The sequence below is a fragment of the Dipodomys spectabilis genome, unplaced genomic scaffold (genome assembly GCF_019054845.1).
Source record: "Dipodomys spectabilis isolate Male_0828 unplaced genomic scaffold, ASM1905484v1 ptg000493l, whole genome shotgun sequence".
NCBI classification, from domain to species: Eukaryota; Metazoa; Chordata; class Mammalia; order Rodentia; family Heteromyidae; genus Dipodomys; species Dipodomys spectabilis.
The window spans coordinates 247,501-267,647 of record NW_024871170.1 but is presented as its reverse complement, the minus strand read 5'-3'; the positions used below and the strand labels follow the sequence as shown (position 1 = coordinate 267,647).

The window sequence follows — 20,147 nt, the reverse complement described above, 5'->3', positions numbered from 1 at the left end:
GCTGTCCCTCAGCTCTTCAGCTCAAGTCTCTCACTCATCACTTTGAGTCACAGCTCTACTTCCAGTTTTCTGGTGGTTCATTAGAGATAAGAGGCTCACACACTTGCCTGCCAGGGCTGGCTTTGAACCACCAACTTCAGATCTCAGCCTTCTGAGCAGCTAGGATGACGGGCGTGAGCCCCTGGCGCCTGGCTTTCCAGCACATTTTAAGTACTCACTGGCCACATAATAAGGGACTCATACTTTGAAATCATTCTACATTCACGGGAGGTGACAACGAAGCATACAGAGGAGTCCCTTGTCCCTGAGCACCTTACGCGTCCCTTAGCGAGGCATTCTAGCCAAACATGCCACCCTGGCACAGCCCACAGACATTCTTGGGTCCTCACTCCTTCGTGGGTGCATTTCCCCCCTTGCCTGCTGTTACCATTTTGCCAAAAGGCCGGATTTCGGTGACATTTCTCCAAGGTCACCCAACTGGTATGTGTTAAAGGGTCTGCTTCAAAGATGGGCTCCAGACTCTTCATATAGCCACGTACTCAGATAGCTTAAAGATGCTGCACACCCATGGCTCACTCCTGTCACCTACCTACTCGGGAGACTGAGATCTCAGGATCTAGGTTCAGAACACACTCAGGCCAGAACCGGAGCTTGATCATTGTGCGTTAAATTCAGACACAAGATCCTGTTCTTCCATCGCTAATACAGTCAGTCGTGATCGCTGGCCTACAGTTCTCTGAGAAGCTCGTGTCTGGCTCTTTTTATTTATTTGTTAAATTGGGGCTGGTCCTGGGGCTTGAACTCAGGCCCTGGATGCTGTCCCTGAGCTTTTGTGCTCAAGGCTAGTGCTCTATACTTGAGCCACAGTTCCACTTCAACTTTTTTTGGGGGGAGGAGGGGTGGTTAATTGGAGTTAAGAGTCTCATGGACACTGCTGCCCAGGCTGGCTTCAGATCACAATCCTCAGATATCAGCCTCCTGAGTAGCTAGGGTTACAGATGAGAGCTGTGAGCCATATACATACATACATACATACATACATACATACATACACACATATTACATACATACACATACATATTCTATTCTACCTATTGATCTCAACTCTTCTTTCAATCAGAATAAATATCCACCACAAGAGTTTCTGTTTTCCCATTTTCTTTTTATCCCCAAACCCATGCTGTTTTTTGGCTCCTCTGAAATCCCTCCTACCACACTCTTCTTTTTGTTTAGTTTTGTGCCAGTAGTGAGACTTGAACTCGGGGCCTCATGCTCTTGCTAGGCTTTTTTTTGCTCGAGGCTGGTGTTCTACTCTCTACCATTTCTACCCACCCCGACTTCTTACTTTCTGCTGGCTAATTGGAGATAAGAGTCTCACGGGCATTTCTGCCTAGGCTGACTTGGAACCTTGATCCTCAGATCTCCTCCTCCTGAGTGGCTAAGATGACAGGTGTGAGCCACTGGTACTGGGCAGTCTTCTTGGCTGTGCATTTCTCTTTGCCTTTTGTAACTTGCTCTGCCTTGACTATTTTCCCTCTGGTTTTACTGACAGGATAACCCCTCCTCATCTTCTCGAGTGTCATCTCTGAGGAGTCTCCCCGGACTCTCTCCTCTGCTATGCATGCTGGCTTGTCTGCCCTTGACTTCACACCAGGGCCTTCGCACCTCCTGCTTCATTCATGTGAAAGACTCTTTACCCACACGGGCTCTTGCAGGTACTGTTTGTATCCTTGGTTTTGGTTCAGGTTAGATGTCACTTCCTGAAAATCCCACTTCCCTCTGAGGTGAAGTAGTTGTGCCTTGTCTGGGGCCTTTCATTTTGTTTTAATCTCTGTATCACCTGGCATCATCTGTGATTATTCTATTCACCTATCTGCCTAGGCTTGTTTCTGTAAGCTAAGATGTAATCTCTGGAATATGTTAGGCAGACAAAAGAGACTTTGACGGATAAAAATATGTAAGGAAGCCAGGCATTGGTGGCTTGTGCCTGTAGGCTCTGCTACTCAGGAGGCTGAGACCTGAGGATCCTGGTTCAAAGCCAGGCAGGGCAAAAAAGTCAATGAGATTCTCACCACCAATTAACCAGCAGAAAGACAGAAGTGGAGCTGTGGTTCAAGTTGTAAAGCACTAGTCTTGAGCAAAATAAACTCAGGGACAATGTTCAGGCCCTGAGTTCAAGTCCCAGGAATGGCAAACGCACACAGAAAAGAAGTAAGGATAATTTACTATGTGCAAGTTATTGAATAAGCTACGTGACTTAAGAAAAACTATAAAACAACATGGCCAACTGGCAGTAATGTATGTACACTTAATCATGGAGCTCTGAACAAGGAATTAATTAACTGGAACTTGCTGCAAAGACTTGCCTGAGTGCTATTTCTAGACCTACATGTTGAAAAGTAAGTAAGAGTTACTTTATAGTAAAGAGAGAAAAGGTGAATTTCAGATAGAGACTAACAACAAAGCTCAGAAGCCAGGCTCTGGTAGCTCATAGGTATAATCCTGGCTACTCAGGAGGCTGAGATCTGAGGATCATGTTTCTACGCCAACCCTGGGCAGGAAAGTCCATGAGATTCTCATCTCCATTAAACCACCAAAAAGTTGGAAGTGGACTTGTGGCTCCAAGAGTAGAGTGCTAGCATTGAATGAAAAAGCTAAGGGACAAGTCTAAAGCCCTGAGTACAAGCCTCAGCACCAGCATTTAGGAAAAGTTATCATAGAGAACACAATCTTTAAGAAAAATATCATGGAGCTGGTGCTGGTAACTCAGACCTGTAATCCTAGATACTCAGGGGGCTGAAATCTGAGGATCAGGGTTCAAAGCCAGCCAGGGCGGGAATGGCCTTGAGATTTCTATCTCCAATGAAGCACTAAAAATTGGAAGTATATCTGTGGCTCAGAGTAGTAGAGGGCTAGCCTTGAACAAAAAAAAAAAAGCTCAGTGACAGTGACCAGCACCCATGGCCAACAAAATAAATAAATAAATAATATAATATTGAGACAAGTCTCATCTATAAATCTATATCATACATAGAAGCATCCTATTTTTTAAGAGAAATTGACATGATTCTAAAATTTATATGGAGATACAAAGCACCTAGACTGCAAAGCAAACTTGAAAAGAAATGGAAATATTTCTACTGTAGGATTTCAAGACTTGCTATTATAAAGCTACAATCTCTGTGTTACTGGCATAAACATCAACAAGCATATTTCAGAATTGAGAGCTCAAAAATAGATCCACATGTAGAGACAGAAAAAAGTCAAATCCAGGCAATGGTTATATGGATTATTACTATAAAATTGTGTGTGTGTGTGTGTGTGTGTGTGTGTGTGTGTGTGCGTGCATGTGTTCACACACCTGCTTGGGGCTTGAATTCAGGGCCTGGTGCTGTCTGTTAGCTTTTTTGCTCATAACTGATACTCTTCCACTTGTGGCTTTTTCGGTGATCAGTTGGAAATAAGAGTCTCACAGACTTTCCTGCCCAGGCTGGCTTTAAACCACAATTCTCATTTATTTCTTGGTCCAGCTTTCCTTGGGATGCATCAAATTGGACTACACTAAATCCCAGATCAGGTAAGAGGAAAGCATTTAGATTTACTATGAGTTTGTATAAGATTTCTTTCTTTTTTTTCCTTTCTTCCTTCCTTCCTTCTTTCCTTCCTTCCTTCCATCTCTCTTTCCTTCTTTCTTTCCTTTTTTGGTCAGTTGTGGAGATTGAACTCAGGGCCTGTGTCTCACGGGAACTTTCCTGCCCAGGCTGGCTTCGAACCATGATGCTCAGATCTCAGCCTCCTCAGTAGCTAGGATGACAGGTGGGATCCACTGGCTCCTGGTTAAGATTTCCTCAGGCAACTTGAAGATGTTTACCTATAAATAGAAATTGCTATTTGAATGCATTTCTCATGAAGAAAACCTTTTTGTAAGATCATTTTTATTTCTAACCCTGAAGGCTTTAACTTTTTCTCAAACGAAGCAAGGAATAGACCTCATAGGCACATTTTGCAAAATAAATAACGATGAATTTGGTTTATGTTTCTCAGTAGAAAAAAAAATCAAGCAAATATTGAATATAAAATAGTAGCGTCAACAGAGTTGCATAAATGATCTGGCTATAAAACCGTAACCACTGTCTCCCAGGTGTGAAAATGTCTCTTTTATGAAACACAAACAAGAGTTCATTTGCAGATTGTGTTTTGTTAGTCTGCGGTGCTCTTTCCCCCGTTTGTGTTCCGGTTTCCGTTTCATAACGGCAGAACTATTTGCAAAGGTGTAATGGCAGATGATATCATCGATTTGGGCACAGGAATGGCTCACCATCTATGGAAAGAAAACACAGGCAAGCCTCCGCTTCACCCTGAAAGGCAAAGTCACCTCTGCACGAAACTTCCCAGATAATCCTTCTTGAAATGCAATGTGAGTTATGTAGGGGTGCCAGGTCCTTATGAAGATTATATGGCTACTTCTGATCTCTAACTCTTCTTTCCCTTCCTTGTCTCCCTCCCTCCCTCCCTTCTTCCTTTCTTCCCTCCTTCCCTTTGTTCCTTCATTCTTTCCTTCCATCCTTCCTTCCCTCTCTCCTTCCCTCTGTCCCTCCCTCTCTTTTCTCTTTTCCTTTTTCTCTGTTTCTTCTCCCTCTCTCCTGCTCCTCTTCTCTCTTTCTCTTTTACTTTCTTTCTTTTTTCTTCCTTTTTCTCTTTCTTTGTTCCTTCCTTCCTTTTTTCTCTCTCCTCTCTGTCCTCCCCTCTTCCCTCCCCTCTCTTCTCTTTCTTTTTCTCTTTCCCTCCTTCCTGACTTTTCTTTCTTTGTTTCTTCATTCCTTTCCTCTCTCCTTCCCTCTATCCCTTTCTGTCTTCCCTCCCCTCTTCTCTTCTTTTTCTTTTCTTCTTTGTTCCTTCTTCCTGCTCTTTCTTTCCCTCCCTCCCTCCCTTTCTTTCTTCCTCCTTCCTTCTTTTCTTCAAGATCTGTTTTGATTTGGACGACTTTTAGAAATATCTCTCTCAATAGCTTGAACTGTCTAAGCCTGCTCAGAAAAGCCTCTACTCTTCATGAAGATCTTACCGGCCTTGCCCGGCATTACCACCCCAGAGTTTTATCTATTGCTTGATATAAAAATATATGACCAGGGCTGGGCAGGTGGCTCAGTGGTAGAGTGTTTGCCTGGCATGCATGAGGCCCTGGGTTCAATTTCTCAGCGTCACATAAGCAGAAAAAGCTGGAAGTGGCACTGTGGCTCAAGTGGTAGAGTGCTTGCCATGAGCTGAAGAACTGAGGGACAGCACCCAGGCCCCGAGCATATATATATGTATGTATATGAATAGTAAGTATTATCTGAACATATAAATGAGTGAGTAAATGTAGCCATGATGCTAGAAAACAATGAATGTTCATTTGCTTAAATGCTTAGATGTATAGGTCTAAAACATTCTATACCCATCTGTGTTATCAAACACACTGCTCAGTAAAGGCACATTGTAGTTATTATACATGAAGGGAACCAAGCAGCCTATGTTTCTTTGGGCCTGGCTTACTTCACTTAATATAATTTTTTCCAAGTATTTCCATTTCCTTATGAATGGGGCAATGCCATCCTTTCTGATGGAAGCATAGAATTCCCTTATGTACATATACCACATTTTCTTGATCCATTTGTCTGTTGAGGGGCGTCTGAGTTGATTCCAGCTCTTGGCTATGTTTAAACAATGCTGCAATGAACATGGTTGTGCTGGTGGCTTTAGCTGGTTTTGCATTCTGTGCTTATTTTCTTTACATACAGCTTGTAAGTCTGAAAGATAAAGTTGGAAAGTGGTGAGAGGGGATGTAGTTTTTGTCTGTGGTCACGTGGAGAACTTTCAAATACAACTGCTGTAATTTAATTGAACAGTTGTTAATATCTGGGTCTGGATAGCCAAACTCCAGACAGTGGATTAATTCTGTATACTGACATCAAAAGATTTCTTCTTTGGACATCAGATTCTTTGGTGGGAATACTTTGAAAACCTCAGGTCAAGTGACAGAGGAGACAAGAAATGCTTTTATTAGCACTTATTATGAAAGAAGTTATTATAAAGCCTGAGTTTAAAAATAAAAGAAAGAAATCAAAGTGGGTTATTTCTCCATGGGAGATTCTAAGCATTTGCTATGAGTGAAGACCTTAAATAAAACATTCTCTGAAATTAAGCACGTGAAATTCTTTTTTTTTTTTTTTTGTCGGTCATGGGGCTTGAACTCTGGGCTTGAGTGCTGTCCCTCAGCTCTTCAGCTCAAGGCTAGTGCCCTACCTACCACTTGAGCCACAGCGCCACTTCCAGTTTTCTGGTGGTTTATTGGAGATAAAAGTTTCACGGACTTTCTTGCCTGGGCTGGCTTTGAACCACGATCCTCAGATCTCAGCCTCCTGAGTAACTAGGATTATAGGCGTGAGCCACCAGCACCCGGCATGAAATTCTTTTTGTGTGTACACACAGTCCTGGGGCTTGAACTCACAAACTAGGCAGCTTTTTTGCTGAATGCTACCACTCTACCACATCTGGCTTTTTGGTAATTAACTGGATATAAGAGTCTTGTGGACTTTCCTGCTTGAGCTGGCTTTGAACTGCAGAGCTCAGATCTCAGCCTTCTAAGTAGCTGTGATTATGGCTGTGAGCCACCAGTCCCTGGCAGCACATACTGTATCATTCTATTTCTTGATATTATTCTTTTTGCAATGACAGCAATAACTAAAAATAACATTTGCTTAAAAGAACTTTCAGCTATACATCAGAAGCCAGACGCACCATAATTTAAGTGAGATATTTTTGTGTCTGTGAGCTGGTCCTTGGCTTGAACTCAGGGCCTGGGCTCTGAGCTTCTTTGGCTCGAGGCTAGCGTTCTACAGCTGAAACCATAGCTCCACTTCTGGCTTTTTCTAGGTAATTGGAAAGTCTCACCAACTCTCCTGCCCAGGCTGGCTTTGAACCGTGATCCTCCTATCTCAGCCCCTTCAATAGCAATGATTACAGGCATGAGCCACCAGCACCTGACTAAATTATTCTAATTCTTCATTTAAAGTAGTGCTTCTGGCTTTGCAATTCTTTTTTTTTTTTTTTTTCCAGTCCTGGGGCTTTAACTAGGGGCCTGGGCACTGTCCCTGAGCTTCTTTTGCTCAAGGTGAGCACGCTACACTTGAGCCACAGCGCCACTTCCGGCTTTTTCTGTTTATCTGGTATGGAGGAATCGAACCCAGGACTTCATACATACAAGGCAAGCACTCTACCACTAAGCCACATTGCCCGCTCTGACTTTGCAATTTTCACCTTGACTTTTCTGATGAACCTTCATATACTTAGCTCTGAAGCCATATCAATGAACATTGCAGGGTCAAAGTTTCAAAGAAAAGGAAATAGCTCAGTCATCTGTTTTCACTTTTGATGCTGGGCTGGTCTAGACAGGATGAGTTCATTGGAACGGAGCTTTCTGCTGATAGCCATTCTGCCCTGGGAACTCTGTTTCCACTGTGGAAATGCTACGCTACTATTTTCATGGATGTGGGCAGTGTTTTCGTACTTCATAAGGATTTTCCTATCACAGTTCACAGAAATAACAACGTACAATCTTGCTGTACACTATAGATTTCAAATGTCTTGACATGTTTCACTGGTCCTCTGGAAGACATTTGACATCAGGCTGGAGAAATGAGGTTCTTTCAAGTCAAGTTTAAGTCCTTCCTTATGCAATATAATAGACATACAATAAGGTGTTCACAGCCCAAGGGATTAAGATAACTGCTTGTGGGTCAGGCACTGGTGGCTCACGCCTGTAATCCCAGCTACTCTGCAGGCTGCGCTCTGAGGATCCGAGTTTGAAGTCAGGCAGGAAAGATCATGAGATTTTATTTCCAGTTAGCTAACAAAAAGCCAGATGTGGAGCTGTGGCTCAAGTGGTAGAGTGCTTGAGCAAAGTATTTTGCTCAGGGACAGTGCACAGGTCCAAAGTTCAAGACCCAGTATTGGTACACACACACACACACACACACACACACACACACACACACATACACACTATTCCTTTTGGACTTCACATTTCCTGAGTTTTCATTATATAAAACATTATTCCAAAATTTAACAGCATAAAGCTACAGATTTTTATCACAGTTTTCTGGATAACTGCCACCAAAACTGGATTGCTTTAACTCCTTGAGTTGTTTGCTGCTTAGAGTTCTGGTCCTAGTGAGGTTGCCTGTAGTATCAGCAGGTCCACTGCTTTGTCATTTCTAATACCTTCATCTGCTCGCTCGCTCTCTCTCTCTCTCTCTCTCTCTCTCTCTCTCTCTCTCTCTCTCTCTCTCTCTCTCTCCTTCCCTCCCTCTCCCTCTCCCTCTCTCTCTCCCCTTCCATCCTTCTCCCTCTCCCTCTTTCCCTTCCTTCCCTCCTTCCTTCCTTCCCTCCTTCCTTTCTTCCCTCCCTCCTTCCTTCCTTCCTTCCTTCCTTCCTTCCTTCCTTCCTTCCTTCCTTCCTTCTTTTTGGTCTTTTTGGTAGTTTAGTGAAGATACAGTCTCATAGATTTTCCTCCCTAAACTGGCTTCAAACTGTGACCCTCGGATCTCAGCCTCCTGTGTAGCTAGGATAACAGGTCTGAGCCACCAGTGCCTGGTGCAATTACATTCACTTTTCAAATGTGATTTCTGATTCATTCAATGCATGATAATAAAAAAAAGATAATTCTTGGGGGAAAATGAGAATGTGACTATAACATATATTCCATTACGGGTACAGAGCTTATCCTCCTAGGACCAGTAGTAAATTTGAAAGGACATACTTTCAAAAGTGACTTATACCTGTTAATCCTAGCTACTCAGGAGGCTGACAGTTGAGGATCATGGTTTGAGGTTAGCCCATGCAGACAAATTTGTGATACTCTTATCTCTAGTGAACCAGCAAAAAGTCAGAAGTAGAGGATGGCTCATGCAGCAGAGCACCAGCCTTGAGTTGAAAAAGCCAAGCAAGAACACAAGGCCCTAAGGCTCTTCTTGTAGTCTGACCATGGATGCAGTGTGTGTTGTAAGCAAGTGAAGTTTGAGAGTGATGGCGGCTGCCATTGCTCTAGGCTGCGAGTGTAAATCACAGACGTGACTTTGTGGTTAATAGCTTGAGTCCAGGGAGACAGAAATACATACACACAAACAAGGAGGCTCAGCCCTGTCAGACATTTACAGCCCGACCCCTGCTGAGCAAATACCATCGATATTTATGGTGCGTGTGTGCAAAAAATATATGGTGGTATATTTGTATTTATAAATACAATGAACGTGCTTGACTTCCACAAACATTCTTGGTAGGTGTTGGGTTTTTTTCTCCTCACGGGACTGGATTGTTCCTTGCTTCTTTTTAGTAAAAGATGTTACCATCTTTGAGATTCTTCAGCATTCTTTTCTCTTGGATAAAATGGCTTTGGGTGCTTTTGTGTGTGGCTGTCATTTTTCAGGGGTAGGTAGCTTGCCTATAAAACCATGTCTGGGGGCTGGGCAGGTGGCTCAGTGGTAGAGCGCTCGCCTAGCATGCATGAAGCCCTGGGTTTGATTCCTCAGTAACCACATACACAGAAAAAGCCAGAAGTGGTGGTGTGGCTCAAATGGTAGAGCATTAGCCTTGAGCACAGAGAGGCTCAGGGACAGCGCCCAGGCCCTCAGTTCAAGCCCCAGGACTGAACAAAAAAAAAGTCTGTGGGATCAATCTTGACAGATTTTAGCAAAAGAATATATTTAGTAATAGCTGCATATTTCACACACAGATAGGTCCTGGGGCTTGAACTCAGGGCCTGGGTACTGTCCCTGAGCTCCTTTTGCTCTACAAGGTAATTGTTTTATTTTATCTTTATTTGGTTCAAGTTCTAGGACTTGAACTCAGGGTCTGGGCGCTGTCCCTGAGCTTTATATGCTCAAGACTAGCGCTCTACCACTTGAGCCACAGCGCCACTTCGAGCTTATTTGCTAGTTCATTGGAGATACGAGTCTTAAGGACTTTCTTGCCTGGGCTGGCTTTGAACCGTGTTCCTCAGGTCTCAGCCTTCTGAATAGCTAGATGACAGGCGTGAGCCACCAATGCCCAGCTTAAGAGGCAATTTTAATTTAGAAAAGAAGCTGAGTATTACAACACACATGTTTTGTTCAGAACTATTGCTATTAGTTGCTTAAGGAAGAGGACACTCATGGATTAAATGACTACAATTAAAATGAGCCAGGTGACTATGGCTCATACCTGTCAACCCAGCTCCTTAGAAGGCTGAGATCTGAGGGTCCAGGTTCGAAGCCAGTCAGAGCGAGGAAAGTCCATGAAACACATCTCCAGTGAATCATCAGAATACTGGTAGTGGAGCTGTGGCTCAGGTGGTAGAGCACCAGCCTTTAGTGACAAAGCTAAAAGGCAGCACCCAGGCCCTGAGTTCAAACCCTAGTACTGACACCCACACAAAAGCGTCTTAGGGAATGGCAGATCGAGCACTTTATGGCTTAGATGCTGTGATTTGTCTGTTTGGTTTGTTGAACTGGGCTTTGAACTCAAGCTGAGTACTTGGTTGACTTTCTTGCCCTACTGCTGCTCTACCACCAGAACCAGAACCACACTTCCAGCCCAGGTTTTGGCTGGTGATTTTAGTTATGGCGTCTCATGGACTTTTCTGCTTGGAGCTGGTCTTAAATTAAGACTCTCCAGATCTTAACTCCCTGCGTAGCTTGGCTGGGATTACAGGAGTGAGGTGTTTTACCCAACCTCCAAGTTCCCCCCATTCCAAAGAGAGGCTCAAAGCTATGAACCTATATAGTGACCTAAGACCTAGAAGATAGCAACTATTCCCTATTGTTAGGTGCCAGTGACTCACTCCTGTCATCCCAGCCACTCAGGAGGCTGAGATCTGAGGATCAAAGTTCAAAGCCAGTCTGAGCAGGAAAGTCTGTGAGACTCGAATCTCCAAGTAGCACCCAACTTAGATTTCTTGCCTTTTTTGTGAGTGTGCTTGCTATTCTGTTTTACCAAGGAAAGGTTTATTATTGGATGTGAGTTTCTTGAAATGTTCACAGTTCTGACTGTCTCTGGCCCTTCTAAATTCAGTTTACATCCGGGCAAAACATTTCTTGGGCCACACAGTGGGATTTCCTAACCTAGCAAACAGAGTTCTTGCTAAAGAACACAGACCACATATTGTCCCCTACAAGGTTCTGGAACACGGTGGTATTCAATAAATACGAAATAATATACCCAATAAAACTAAATTACCACTCAATCCTTCAGGCTAATTTTATACCTTCGTGGAATGGATTTCATTTTCATAACCATGCAGAGAAAATAATTTAAATGCTACCAAATATTACAATCTCCTTCTTGGCTCCCATCTGGGTTAATTTTAAAACATGAGGAATATTATGATTATGGTGATTTTTTTCAATAAGAAGAGCAAATCAGAGAGACAGCGATTTTTTTCGGCGTTGATGATCACACCTGTAATTCTAGCTACTCAGGAGCCTTGAGGGAAAAAGCCAAGCAAGAGCTTGAGGCCTAGAGTTCAAGCATCATCTTTGTGACTGAAGAAAGAAGAGAAGCCCTCTCTCTCTCTCTCTCTCTCTCTCTCTCTCTCTCTCTCTCTTTCTCAAGCCATTTAGCAAAACATTCAGAAAGTGCTCTGCTCTTACTTCAGATGATAGGCTAACAAATCTCTGTAGTCAGAACAATTCAGGCGGCCGATTCCCGCTCTCCTATCTAGATCCCCTGAAAAAAGTAGGAAAAAGGACTGTTTATCAGACACAGGGTTGCTATTCAAGAGAAAGCGTAAGCTGGGCCCTGTGGCTCCTAGCTATAACCCCAGCTACTCAGGAGGCTGAGATTTAAGGCTGGGAGTTGGGAGCTATGAGACTCTTATACCTAATCAGAAAAATGCTGGTGTGGTTCAGGTGGTAGAGTACCAGCCTTGAATAGAAAAGGTGAGCAAGAAATAAAGTCCTGAGTTCAAGCCCCAGTATCAGCACAAGAAAAAGAGAGAGAGAAAGAGGCAGAGAGACACAGAGAGAGACAGAGAAAGACAGACAGACACAGAGACAGAGAAAGAGAGGGCAACAAGCAATAATTGTCTTTGTTTTCCTTTGTTGACAGTTTGGAGTATATCCTTCCCGACTTTTTTCTATTCTGAGCAAACTTAGAAAATACCCATGCGTCTTCTTATGCTCGGCATACTTCAGTATTTGAAGTGAAGTTGGGCTACGGTGCTGTATGGGTGTAGCTTGGTGGTAGAGTCTGTGGCTAAGCAAGCTCCACTAGGGCCTGGGTTCCATTCCTGCCCCAACCAACCAGCTGACATGAACTGAATAGGGGGCAATCTTCCTGCTTTACAACAACAACAACAATAATATTTCCCAAAGGAAACTGGAGATACAGCTGGGAGCCAGTGGCTCACACCTGTAATCCTAGAGCTTCAGGAGGCTGAGATCTGAGGATCACAGTTCAAAGTCAGCCTGGGCAGGAAAGTCTGTGAGACTCTTATCTCCAATGAACCACCAGAAAACCAGAAGTGGAGCTGTGGCTCAAGTGCTAGAGCTCTAGTCTTGAGCACAAAAGCTCAGGGACAGGGCTCAGGCCCTGAGTTTAAGCCCCAGGACCTGCACACACACACACAGATACAGACACAGACACACACCCCACACACAGACAGTTACATTCTAAAAGGAGTTAATGCCTTTGCATTTTTAGGCCAAGTGTTAAAACGATCTGTAGCCAGGCGGTGGTGGCTCACTACTTAGGATCTGAGGATCACAGTTGGAAGCTAGCCAGGGCAGGAAAGTTCCTTGAGATTCTTAGCTCAAGTTAACCACCAAAAAGCCAGAAGTGGAGCCGTGGCTCAAGTGGTAGAGCAAAAATCTAAGGGGCAGGGTCTAGGCATTGACTTCCAACCCCAGTACCAGCATACACATGCATGTGTGTGTGTGTGTGCATGTGTGCGCTTGTGCACGCTCACACACACACACACACACACACATTATCTGTAAGCTCTTATTGGCCAGTGGTTTTTATCTCCCAGGAGTTTGTGTCTTTGGTCAGTTTGAGCTCATCTTCAGGAGCCAGAGCTGTTCTGGAGCTTGGAAAACAAGTCAGTGTTTCTGAAGGACTCTGCAGCTGGCCTTTGTGTAACTGTAGTATTCACTCTGGGCCCCTATTCTTCAGAAATACCAAGTCAACAATAAAGGTGTAAAATAGATCACAGGATCAGAAATGGAGCATGTTGTTTGATTTCTTTTTCCTGTTGAATTTCCCCTTCTAAGAGATACAAATCTCCCAGGAGCTCTTATTTCAAGTGATCAGACCTTCGTGTCCAGCTCATGAGCTTTTACTGCAGCAAAAGCAAAGAGACGCAGGCCAAATGCCAATGGCTCATGCCAGTAAGCCTAGCTACTCAGAAAACTGAGACCCGAGGATGCAGGTTCAAAGCCGCCCCTCGTAGACAAACCTGTGAGACTCTTTTCTACAGTCCACCAGCAAAAAATGCTGAAAATGGAGCTATGACTCAAGCGGTAGAGCACCAGCCTTGAATGAGGCCCTGAGTTCCAGGCCCAACACTGACACCAAAAGGAAAGAGAGAAACTTAGAAACACTGCTTTGTTTTTAAACCAACAATAATTCAGGAAAGGGAGCTGAGGTCACTAGCAAAAAAAGACTGAAATGTCAAAGCCCAGGTTTAGCTTTTCCCCACCCAGTGGGTTTTCTTTAACAGCTAAACTGACCTCACCCCTAGGGAAGACAGCTCACAAAAGTGCTACTATGATCGATTTTAGAGCTTTTGGTATTTACCTTCACTAAGTCACTTGTGGAGAAAACTCATAGCCACTGGAATATTTTTATTTTTTATTTACGCAGACTCTCCTCCCTTTCACGGCTGAAGAAAGGAGTTATTTTAGAACTACTCGAGCTAATATTTGTTGTCCTGAGCAGCTGCTGTTTCAAAAGATTCCAAGAAATAGTGTTCAAAATTGTAATGAGAGAAAGAAAGGGAGAGGGATTTTTTTAAAAAAACACTATTTTTTTTTTGTTGTTGTTGGTGTTAGAAATGTTAAGGTAGTTTAGGCGTTGTAGGAATGAAAAGGATAAACTGCCAAAAATCACAGACGTTAGTGTGAGTATCATGGATGACCCCTCTGTGGCCACATTTTTAAAAAAATTCACCAAGTTAAAAATGATTGCCCAGCCAGGCACCAGTGGCTCACGCCTGTCATCCCAGCTACTCAGGAGGCTGAGATCTGAGGATCGTGGTTCAAAGCCAGCCCAGGCAGGAGGAAAGTCTATGAGACTCTTATTAGTAATGAACCACCAAGAAGCTGGGAGTGGAGCTGTAGCTCCAGCGGTAGAGCATTAGCTTTGAAGAGAAGAAGGCCCTGAGTTCAAGCCCGTGTCTTGGCACACAGAATGGAATTGTTTTGCTTTATGAAGTAGATTAGTGTTTTTCTGGGGCTGGGGTGGTTTAGGGGTGATCGGGTGAGCCCAAGTCTTCTCTTTTGAGGTGACAAATACGTTCAAAGTTTAGAATAGGAAGCTGGTTGTATCATACCCTCTCAATTTATTAAAAGCTGTTGTATCCTGTAAATGGGTGAGTTTTGCGATGATCAAATCATCTCTCAAATGAAGATTTTTTTTTTTTTTTGTCGGTCGTGGGGCTTGAACTCTGGGCCTGGGCGCTGTCCCTCAGCTCTTCAGCTCAAGGCTGGCACTCTACCACTTGAGCCACCTGCCCAGCCCCTCATTCTTCTTTATGTTCATTAATTGATGGTTGTTTTATAGCTGGGTTTGGTTTTTTCTTTTGTTTTGTTTTTTCTTTTGGCCATCTGACAAGAAAAAGAATGTTGACTAGATTTTGGTGACCGACTATATATAAACATAATATACAGTATATATAATATATATACTATATATAAACATTTTTAAGGAGGGAGAAGATTCCTTTTATTATACAAATATAAATACATTTATCTTTACTTACTTTCTATTTTGTGCTGGTTCTGGGGCTTAAGCTCCGAGCCTGAGCAGTGTTCTTGAGGTTTTGTGCTCGAGGCCGGAGCTCTACCCCTTGAGCCACCGCTCCATGCCCGGCTTTGGCTGGGGGCCGGTTGGAGGCAGAGGCTTGTGGGCTCTCCTGTCCGGGCTGGCTTCGAACCCTGGTCCTCCTGACAGGCGCGGGCCGCCAGCGCTGGGCGGGCCTTGTCCTTTCGGGGCACCATTCCAAGGTGACGTTAGGCGCAGTTCAGTCAGAGAAGAGGAAAACAGCCTGAATTGAGGCCGACTTACGCTGTGGGGAGGAAACTCCTATGAAACGCTCAGGATCGGGAAGTGTGCTGCTTTTAGTCGGTCTGGAGACGGGACCGTGAATCTCAGGGTGCTGGGCAGCCGCCACCCCCGCCGCAAGGTGGAGCGGGGAGCTCGGAGGAAGCGGCGGGCGCGGCCGGGCGGGGCGGAGCTCCGAGCAGCCTCCCAGCGGGCCCGGGCAGCAGCGTGCGCGGCCGACCTCCGCGAGCCGCCGGGGCCGGGCAGCAGCGTGCGCGGCCGACCTCCGCGAGCCGCCGGGGCCGGCGCCGCGGCTCGGGGGCGGGGCGTCGGGGCTCGGGGGCGGGGCGTCCGGCGCCGCGGCTCGGGGGCGGGGCGTCGGGGCTCGGGGGCGGGGCGTCGGGGCTCGGGGGCGGGGCGTCGGGGCTCGGGGGCGGCGCCGCGGCTCGGGGGCGGGGCGTCGGGGCTCGGGGGCGGGGCGTCGGGACTCGGGGGCGGGGCGTCCGGCGCCGGGGCGCTCGGGGGCGGGGCGTCCGGGCTCGGGGGCGGGGCGTCGGGGCTCGGGGGCGGGGCGTCCGGCGCCGGGGCTCGGGGGCGGGGCGTCCGGCGCCGCGGCTCGGGGACGGGGCGTCGGGGCTCGGGGGCGGGGCGTCGGGGCTCGGGGGCGGGGCGTCCGGCGCCGGGGCGCTCGGGGGCGGGGCGTCCGGCGCCGCGGCTTGGGGGCGGGGCGTCCGGCGCCGGGGCGCTCGGGGGCGGGGCGTCCGCGCCGGGGCGCTCGGGGCCCGCGCGGGGCCCGCGTCCAGGCCCCTCGGCCGACAAAGGAGGCAAACGAGCAAATATCACAATAAAAAGCAGACATTGCGTGCGTGAGGGTGCGCGTGCGCGCGCGCGGCTTCCTGCGACGGCCCCGCCCCCCTCCCCCCCCACCCCGCACCCCGCCGGCTCCGTCCTCCCGCCCGGAGGGCCGCACCGGGCGGGCCGGGTGGGGAGCGGGCTGCGACGCCCCGTCCTTCGATTCCCCCGCCCCGCCCCGCCCCGCCCCGCCCCGCCCCGCCCCGCCCCGCCCCGCCGTCTTCAGTGAGATCCCGGATCCCGGGGGCCGCGCGCAGCCCGCCCCGCCGGCCCCGCCCCCGAGCGGCGCGCGCACCCGCCCCGCCCGCCCCGCCCGGCCGGCGCGAGCCCCGGCGGAGGCTCCCAGGGGCTGTTTAAATACGATCTATAAATACTCCCCGAGCGCGCGCCCGGCGTCACCGCGCGTCGCGCCCTGCGATTGGCCAGCGCGGAGGCCTCCTTTGCATAATCCGCGGGGCCCGGCCGGCGGTGACGTCATCCCGCCGCTGGGTCCCTGCGGGGGGCGGGGCCAGCAGGGTCAGGGGTTGGGAAACCTCATTCTTCTCCCCCTCCCTCCCCTCACTAACTCCCCCCCCCCTCCCCCTCCCCCCCTCTCCCCCCTCCCCCCTCTCCCCCCCCCCTGCGGTCTCCTGCGGCTGCGGCTGCCGGGCCCTGTCAACCTGCGGGCCCTGTCAACCTGCGGGCCCTGTCAGCCTGCGGGCCCTGTCAACCTGCCTCCAGCCAGGCGCCGGGACAGAGCCGGATTTTCGCCCACGAGCGCCCTCTGCCGTCTCCGGGCTTGGGGGTGACGGAGCCCCTGACCATCCCCAGCGTGAGGCTGAGCGCTGTCGCGTTGCCACGAGAGCGTCCGGTCCGCGCAGCCCTTCGCGCTCTCAGTCGGCCTGGGAAGGCCGCGCCTGCGCCCCGCGACCCCGGAGGCGAGACCCGAGGACCCGAGTTCAAAGCCAGCCTGGGCGCGACGTCCTGGAGACGCTTGTCCCCGAGGAACCGGCCACGGGGAGCCGTGGTCGGGGCCCGGGACGGCGCGCGGGCCCCGCGGTCGGGGTCAGGGCCCGGGACGGCGCGCGGGCCCCGCGGTCAGGGCCCGGGACGGCGCGCGGGCCCCGCGGTCAGGCGCGGTCGGGGCCCGGGACGGCGCGCGGGCCCCGCGGTCAGGGCCCGGGACGGCGCTCCGCCGCCTGAGCCACGGCTCCACTTCCAGCCTTTGGCTGGCTCGTGGCTTTCCTGCCCAGGGTGCTTACGAACTGCCGCCCCCAGGTCTCAGGCTTCTGAGTAACTGCGGTTACAGGCGTGAGCCACTGGCGCCTGCATCCGAGCGTGTTCACCTCAGGTTTAAACTACAGTGACGACACCAATTTATACCTCTATGGGGGTTACTACTTTTCTCCTTATCGTAAAGAGCAGTTATCAGGAATGAGCGTGGCGTCTGCACGCATGTCTATGCACGTTTTATTTGAGTTTCTACATGATTTCTTACACGAGTTTTATGTAAGTTCACTATTGTATGTGTGTAAATGTCGTAAGGAAACCTCTTACTTGGCACAAAAAATTTTTAAAGGCAATTTGTAGTGAAGCCTTTTAAAACATTTAATTGGATTTTTTTTCTTTCTTTTTCTTTTTGCCAGTCCTGAGACTTGAACTCAGGGCCTGGGCGCTGCCCCTGGGCTCCTTGTGCCCAAAGCTAGCTCTCTACCACTTGAGCCACGGCGCCATTTCCATCTTTTTCTGTGATCTCATTGGAGGTGAGAATCTCAAGACTTTCCTACCCAGGCTGGCTCCAAATCACAATCCTCAAATCTCAGCCTTCTTGAGTTGGTAAGATTACAGGCGCGAGACACAGGCAGCACTTAAAAAAAACAAAACAAGACGATGTTCTCCTTAAACGTTTTATAGTTTGGTTTTTTAGGAGCCCACGCTGAGCTTGGTGGTCTCTGGCGATGCGTGACAGTGTCTCATTCTTTCTTGGTTTGTAAGGATCTCAGGGCTTGCCATGAATAAGAGGAAAGCCTGCCATGATCAGAACTGGCTCAGACTGGTAAGGAAGAGCCTGCAAGTCGTTTTTGAGGAACTCAAATATTGGGGTACACTTGTGCTCTCTAAAAGGCTTGTATTCTTATGGATCGGGGTCATAGACTGAAGTAGGAGCTTCTGGGGGCCAATCTGCAAAATAAGCCTGGATTCTCCCCTCTCCAAGGGCTGCTTGCTGCTTCTTAGAGTATTTTTTCACAACAGAACAAGGATGGAATCTTTTTATACAAGTCTATATACTTGGCTAATAAAAATGTCCTCTGGGAGGCTTTGTGAGGCGTAGCACTGTGAAGCTGTTATTTCTCAGTTTTGCGGTGGGTATGTGCTAATCCCGGGGCTTGAACTCGGGGACTGGGTGTTGTCAGTTTTTTTCACTCAACATTGGCATTCTTCCACTTGAGCCGTAGCTCCACTTCTGGCTTAAAAACAAAACTAGAAATGGATTCCTTCCACCTCCTTAGGGAACACAACTCTCCTGGGGTGGCTAGTCATGATTCTGTCCTCTGCTGGTACCTGAGTCCCCTCCTCCGGTTTGTAAAGCTGTGTCCTTTGGTGAGAATTTCACGTGGATTCTGCGCGATTCGGTATTCACCTTGCGGCGCCCTCCGCTGACCTTGAGGATTTGCTCTGCATGTGGTGTGTCTGCTTTTAAAGGCCTTAGTAGAGCATAAGGCATTCCGTGCCCTTCGCTACGCTGACAAATGCCCTATCTTCGCTGTATGAAGCCCTAGGCCCACAAGCAAAGTTGATTTTGCTTTTAGTTGTAGTTCAACACTCTTATTGTCTTAAATGAGAGAACCAATCATGGAAAACCAGGCAGGACTTTAGAACCTTCACTGAGTGGCTCAGCAAAGTTTTAAGCGGCCTTTGCTACTTCACTCAGACAAAATCTTTGGTAAAGAATGCTTCCCAATCACGCCAGCCCGCACCGTGCCAGGCTGGATAGTTTCCCAAAGTCACCTCTGAATGTCACACAGGTGTTTGAGATCTGTCTGGACTACCGAGGCAACGTAGCAAGGTGTCTACCACCAGGTTTCTTTTAGGGCTCTGGAAATAACAAAGGTATCATGGCGTTCAACCCGCACCACTGGGAATGCTGAACTCGGCATGGGTCTTTCTGTGGCTAATAGAAGTCTGAGAGCTGTTTAAGATTCATACTGCTCGTGTGGATGGCTTCTTTTGGCTGTGAATTCTCTCTTAGGCACTGATTGCTGGGAAAGGTTTGATGTTATTATAACAGGAACAGTTCGGAGTCTTGTCCGGAAGCCGCTTGAGCATGGGAGGAAGTGAGTTTTCAGTGAGTCTTATCTTGATGCCAGTTGTGAAGTCTGTGGCCTTCGTTCATGTCTGCACACCATCTGCCCTCTTTCCTGAACTCGTGGAGAGCGGTAAACCCTTGGATTTACAATGGAATTGACCCGCGTGTGTCCACGAGCACTGGAGCCATCTTGGAACTGACGAGTGTCTATTCTTGATGTTATTGGTGTGTTTGAATATTTCTCTTCTCTTCAAATTCTAAACAAACGGCCTAGGAAGATCACAACCATTTCTTCTAGAAATAAACAGGTATTTAAACATTGCATGCTCCTTAAATCTCTTGAATGTGGCACATATAAAATGCTCTGTCAAATATAATGAGTGTACTCTTGAGACGTGGTCTTTGGAGCACTGTGCTTTGTATTCAGTGGGCTTGTGAATTAATAAAAAGTAGAAGCCGGGCGCCAGTGGCTCACGCCTGTCATCCCAGCTACTCAGGAGGCTGAGATCTGAGGATCACAGTTCGAGGTCAGCCTGGGCAGGAAAGTCCCTGAGACTCTTAGAAAAAGCTGGAAGTGGATCTGTGGCTCAAGTGCTGGAGTGCTCACCTCGAGCACGGAAAAGCCTCACGGACAGAGTCCAGGCCCTGAGTTCAAGCCCCGGAATGGCAAAAAGAAAAGAAAAACAGCTTATAAGCTAGATGGCACCTGTTATACTTTCTGAAACCTGAACTCCAG

The 20,147-nt window shown here is 47.8% G+C and overlaps 1 long non-coding RNA gene across 1 annotated transcript; it reads right to left on the bottom strand.

Moving 5' to 3' along the window:
- Positions 1-3,748: 3,748 nt before the first annotated feature.
- On the bottom strand, positions 3,749-15,440 carry LOC122098827. Its single transcript, XR_006145815.1, has 3 exons — positions 14,993-15,440; positions 5,633-5,786; positions 3,749-3,871 (listed from the first exon to the last, which is right to left on the bottom strand). It is a non-coding gene; the product is annotated as an uncharacterized LOC122098827 (long non-coding RNA).
- Between the last annotated feature and the right edge of the window lie 4,707 nt (positions 15,441-20,147).